Raw genomic sequence first — 6,472 nt, forward strand, 5'->3', positions numbered from 1 at the left:
AACGATACGAAAATAGTTAACACCCGTAGAACTAGAGGTGGCTTACTACTACGTAATAACGGTAGATCCACCCCGGTTAGCACGGGCGTTTCGGATGTCGATCTAGATAGGACTAGCGTAGGAGCGCCTATTCTGCCCCTCGAAGGCGGTAACGATGCTAAAGAGGGCGGCTCCGGTAGTAATACGGCTATAGGAGCCTAAGGCCCTACTCTAGGCGACTAGTTAATAACTAGCGGGGGAGGAGTTAACCTAGAACCTAATCGTAGCGATAATACGACTTAGGGAGACGGGGAGACTACCCTAACCGACGAGGAGATCCTCGCTCTAGAGCGACGTACTCGTTAGGCGAGATCTAAGGCCGAGTACATAGAAGTATAGCGGTAGATCCGCTAGATCGGTTTAGAAATAGACTAGATTAACCTAGTAGATGCCTAGCGGGGTCGCGGCGACCCTAGCGAAGGGGCTACTACGGTTAAGAAAGCCTCCCTACCGAAGGTAAAGGAACTAGTTATCTTCGAAGGGAAGACTAGGGCTAACTACGACGATTAGACCCGCTAACTAGAGCGGAATTTCCGTAGGCATAATAGCTTTAACGGTCGTAAAGACCGGATAGTAGACTATACCGTAGACTATATAGCTAAGCTCTAGTAAGACTACTAGGATCGCTATATAACCTAGCTACCTAACGGAGAGGAACTAACGTAGAGCATAATAAAGAAAGTTATACTCGACTTAATAGGTTCTAAGGTAGAACGGCGCTAGAAGGCCTATAACTAGCTTAAGAAGGTTACTTAAGGGTCCCGCACCCCTACCGAGCTCCTCGAAGAGATAAAGGTACTCTAGTTAGAGGTAGGAGAGAAGCGTAAGGACTAGAAGATACTAGGCTTTACGTCTACCTTATCGTCTAGCCTACGGTACCGACTCTCCCTCTACTCCGATAAGCCGCTTACTCTTAAGGAGGTAGAGGAGAGGGCGAATAAATCCTTTCGGCTAATCGAGTAATCGAAGAATAAAGCGAAAGAGCGAACGAGGGACTAAAGGGAGAGCCGAATAGGCCGTAAGCGCGGAAGAGGCTCCCTACCTCTAGACTCGTCCGGGAATAAACGGACTCGTATAGGCGAGACTAGCGAGGGCTAGAAAGGGTTAGCCGGTAGTTACTTAGACAAGGAGTGCTACGGCTACTATAAGATAGGACACTTAAAGCGCAACTGCCCTAACCCCTCCCTATAAAAGGAGACGGAAAAAGAGAAGGCCTCCTCCTAACCGCTATAAGGGTAGTAGGCTACGTATTTTACGATAAGGAGCAGCGGAAGGAGGCGGAGCTAGAACGGAGGAAGTCGTCCTAGCTTATACGCCTTATCGCTATAGAGCTTACGTTCTCTAGTCTAGATAGAACTAGGACGATCTAGGCACTAATCGACTACGGATCGAGCGGCAACTTTTACGATTTAGTACTAGTAAAGGAGCTAGGCTAGACCGTAGAAGAGTCGACCGACCCTACCCGGTATATAGCGCTTAATAGCTAACGCCTATATATATAAGGGGACTCGAGAYAGCCYTACTAGGTTACCGACTCCCTAGGAAGGACGTAAGGGTACGTAACTACATTTAGGGTCGGGCGACTCTACGGGTATTAGGTCGTTTTAGGCATGCCCTAGCTCGAGAAGTATAACCCGAGTATAGACTTTAGCGCGAAGAGAGTTACCTAGAGAGCTAAGCCGATAAAGAGGCAAGCTATAAAATTTACCGGGCTGGAGAGATTCTACTAAGAGTGCCTAGAGGGCGTTAAAGCGGACCTCTACGTAATGTCGGTCCGTTCCCTAGAGGTCGAAGGGGATCCGGACTAGTAGGGGCTAGACTAGGCTACGGAGGAACTAGTCGAGATACCGGTAGCCTACTAGGAGTTCGCGGACGTCTTCTCTAAGAAGCTAGCGAACGAGCTACCGCCTTATAGACCGGACGACATAAAGATCGATCTAGTAGATAGGGCGGAGGTGCTATTTAGTCCGATCTATGCYCTCTTAGAAGTAGAGATAGAGGYAGCACGGACCYAACTACTAGAGATGTTAGGCATAGGGTTTATCCGATAGTCTAGCTCCCTAGTAGGGGCTCCTATCCTCTTTACGAGGAAGAAGGATAGCAYACTTAGGATRTGCGTTAACTACCGAGGCCTAAACGCCGTTACTATAAAGAACCGGGGCGTACTACCTTTAATCGTAGAGTCGCTAGACTAGTTAGCGGGGGCTAAGTACTTTACTAAGATCGACCTACGCTACGYATATTACCGGGTGCGCATCCGCGAGGGAGACGAGTAGAAGACGGCGTTCCGGACTAGATATAGGCATTTCGAGTATACGGTAATRCCGTTYRGGTTRTRWAATRYACTAGCGGTGTTCTAGAGCGTTATTAAYAAGGCCCTAGCGGGGCTAGTRGACGTTTTCTACGTCGTRTACCTAGATAACATCCTAATCTACTCTAAGACGTTAGAGGAACACGAAGACYACGTCCGCTAGGTRTTAGAGAGGCTAAGGGAGYAYAAGCTCTACGCTAATCTAGGGAAGTGCGAGTTCTAYRAGGACTAGGTCGAGTATCTAGGATACATTATTACCCGAGAAGGCCTTAAGGTCGATCTAGAAAGGGTTAGGGCGGTCTAGGAGTAGCCGACACCGAAGTCGATTCGAGATATCCGGGTCTTTATTAGCTTCGCGAACTACTACCGGAGGTTCGTAAAGGGCTTCTTACGCCTAGCGATAGCCCTAAACGGATACACCGAGGGGAAGCGTAGACTAAACCGGCGTAAGGAGGAACGAGCCGCCTTAGAGCTCGATAAAGAAGCCCTAGAGGCATTCGACAAAATTAAGAAGGGGTTTACGGAGGTACCTATCCTTCGCTACTTTAATCTAGAACTACCTAGTAGGGTAGAGACCGACGCCTCTAGAGAGGCTATCTTAGGCATCCTATCCTAACTATACGATTATAGCGGTAAGGCGTAGTAGTTTCCGGTAGCTTTCTACTTACGGAAGATAATTATAGCAGAACGAAATTATACGACCGAGGATAGCGAACTACTAGTAATCGTAGAGACTTTTAAACATTTTCGATACTACCTAGAGGGATCTCGCTACTAGGTAGAGCTCCTAATAGACTACGCAAACCTCTAGACGCTTATAACTACGAAGAAGTTATCGCGTAGGTAGGTACGCTAGGCGGAGTAGCTATCTACGATTAACTTCCGTACTACGTACCGGCTAGGGCGGGCTAACGTAGTAGCGGATGTACTTAGTCGTAGGCCTAACTACGTAAGTAAAGAACACTCTAGCCGATAGGCTACTAAGGAGGAAGCATCTCTAGGTATAGAGGTGTTTAGGAGGGCGTTTACTCCGGCGGTAGAGAGGGACGGTCTAGTAAGCTAYRTCGGAAGCACCTCCGACTAACCGAGCATACGGGAGGCCGTTATACGAGCCCTARAGGAGGATCCGACCTAGGAAAAGGTTAGAAAGGGATAGAATAACCTAGGCCGTAAGGACTAGAGCAGCCGCTAGACGACGGAAGAAGGTTTAGCCTACTAGGCTAGTAAGCTATAYGTACCTAAGGGACTAGTACGGTTATAGGTGTTATATAATTRCTACGACGACCCCCTAAGCGGACACTTTAGTTTTACGCGGACRATAGAGCTAGTAAATCGTAGGTTTTAGTAGCCTAGAATGCGCTAGTACGTAAAGGAGTATATGCGTTCCTACTAAGTATACGCCCGGGCGAAGCCGAGGCGGCATCTTCCCTACGGCCTACTCTATTCCGAAYAACCCTTATATAGGCTATAGGAGGACTTAACGCTCGATTTTATTACAGACCTCCCGCTAAGCCGCCTCTTAGGTTAGGTCTATAACTYWATACTCGTAGTAGTCGATCGTTTTACTAAGATGTCCTACTACGTCCCCTACCGGAAGACGATCGATACCGCCGACCTAGCGGAGCTAATAATAAGGGAAGTAGTCCGACTACACGGAGTACTAAATAGCCTTACTTCGGACCGGGGACCTATCCTTACTTYTAAGTTCTAGAGCACTTTCTRCTACTAGCTAGGAGTAAGGCGAYAGCTAAGYATAGCCTTCTAYCTATAGACCGACGGGTAGATAGAGCGGYAGAACTAGACGCTAGAGTAATACCTTCGGACCTTCTAYAACTATAAAYAAGACAACTAGGCCGGTCTGCTATCGACCGCGGAGTTCGCTTATAATAAYAGYAAGCACGCTACTATCGGGTGCTCGCCGTTTTAGGCGAACTAACTACGAGACCCGCGAAGAGCAAGCTAGCCTAGAATGCGCTAGAAAGAGGGCGAAGCGCCGAAGGCGGTAGAGCTAGCGGACCGTCTTATCGCTACTTAGAAGYRGTTRCRAGCTAGACTRTCCCGAATAAGAAAGYAGTAGGTAAAATAGGCTAACGAAAAGCGCTCTAAYATTAYATTTAACGTAGGCGATAAGGTATACCTTAATACGAGGAACATTCGGTTACTACGGACGTTACCGAAGTTAGACTATAAGTAYATTAGCCTATACGAGATTACGGCGAAGAACAACCGTATATCGTATACCCTCGYACTACTAGATAAGCTATAGATCTACCCGACTTTCTACGTTTCGCTATTAGAACCGTTTATTCCGGACTATTCTAGTAGAGAATAGGCCGAGATAYAACGATTCGATACTAGATAGGGAGAAGAATATAAGGTCKAGGGCATTAAGGCCGAACGGGTAGACGACCTAGGTAATAGGGAGTACCTAGTATCGTAGAAGGGATATTTAGACGAAGAAGACTTATAGGAACCGGCGCTAAAYATTAGCGACGCCGTAATACGAGCCTACCGAAGGAGGATAGGAYAACTAGAGCTAAGGCGACGCCGCCGGAGGGGGAGGTAAGCTAAGGAAGAGGCTATATATATTCGGGAGTAGGCTACTTTCGCCCGAGYAACGCTAAGGGGAAGTTTTCYAAACTAAAYAAGAGTAGGAAGGGATTTTCTAGGTCGTTTYTAGACTATTCTAGACTAGRGTAACCTAGATAGGGAYAGAAGAAAGCGGATAGGGTATTCCTAAAAGGAAGAGAAGAAAACGAGAYAGTTTCTAGGCTAGAATRGGCTAGAATAYACGGGGCGGGGAYACTATAGRACTTCGACGGATAAYAAGGGAGGAAATTACGTTCTAGACTAGAATAGCACTACTAACCGCTAGGCGGGGCTTTCTAATTAAAGGCGGGTCTATCTAGTACTAGCTAGCTAGACCTRACYACATTATCTCTAATACTCCGCCTCYATTTCCTATCCTAAGGTYAATCTAACCCGATCTAGCTYATTATGCCCTAATCCGATATATMCTRCTCCTTACTAYRGTCGGCGGGGGTAGTCGGGAACATTAAACGCCGAAGTTAGCTAAGAGTAGGCTTCTTACCCGGGGCAAGGGCCTAGTTAAACCCCTCTAGCGCCGTAGAGACCGTAATAAGGCAATGCTCCGCCGCCTTAGTGCGCTCCGCGTTAGAGGTCTCCTTTCTAATAGACGAGACGTCTATAATGCGACGCTTCTTACTAGTAGGAGTCGAGGGGGTACCGGAGGCCTATAGAACGAGTTAGAAGGTATTAGAATGCGCTAGAATGCGTACTTACGTACTTAGCTAATATAGCTGCGGCCGAACGGTCCCGACGTATTACCTTTAGGTTCGTCTCCTCCTAGATAGACGTACCTAGGTAGTAAGAGAGACTATCCTTACCCCGCACGGAACTACTAGCAGCCCTATAGTCTAATATTAGCTAGAACGCGACAGAAGACGCTAGAATAGGACATATAGCTTAATCTTACCTATAAACACGATAATTCTAAACCGGAGGTCCTTAACCGCATTCCGATCGGGTACGGAGGTGCGATTACCGTATAGAGCGGTAATCTCGGACTATAGTACGGTCTATTTATCCTTCTTATCGAGGGGGAGCTAGACCGGTTAGCGACAGACTACGCTAGAACAACGCTAGAAGGACCTACCTAGAGACAGTCGGCGTTCTTATTACTAAGGYAGGCGCTACACTTAGGAGTAATACCCTTACTAGGTTTAGATGCGGCGACCTAGTAGATTATAGTAAGATCTAAGCCAGACTTAAGGTCGGAGAGGCAACGCTAGCACGGATTGCCGTTATAGGGGCTATTCTTAACTAGGCGGATGTAGTTCTAGCGTACGACGTCGGTAGCGGACATAATAGGGGACAGTCTACGACAAAGTTAGCTAAAAGGTCTCTAAAGGACACCGCATAGAGTAAGCTAGCGCCAGATAGCGCTAGAATAAGCTAGAAGCCACCCGCTAAAATTCTGGAGGAAAACATACCGGAAGGAGGTTAATAAAAAGATAAAGTCTCAAATCTGCTAAAAGTTTTCTTTTATAGGAATTTCCGTGTAACACCCCGGACCCCTCTTTTCCTCTACTCTCTACACCC

Source organism: Ramularia collo-cygni, assembly GCF_900074925.1.
Source record: "Ramularia collo-cygni strain URUG2 genome assembly, contig: RCC_scaffold03, whole genome shotgun sequence".
NCBI classification, from domain to species: domain Eukaryota; kingdom Fungi; phylum Ascomycota; class Dothideomycetes; order Mycosphaerellales; family Mycosphaerellaceae; genus Ramularia; species Ramularia collo-cygni.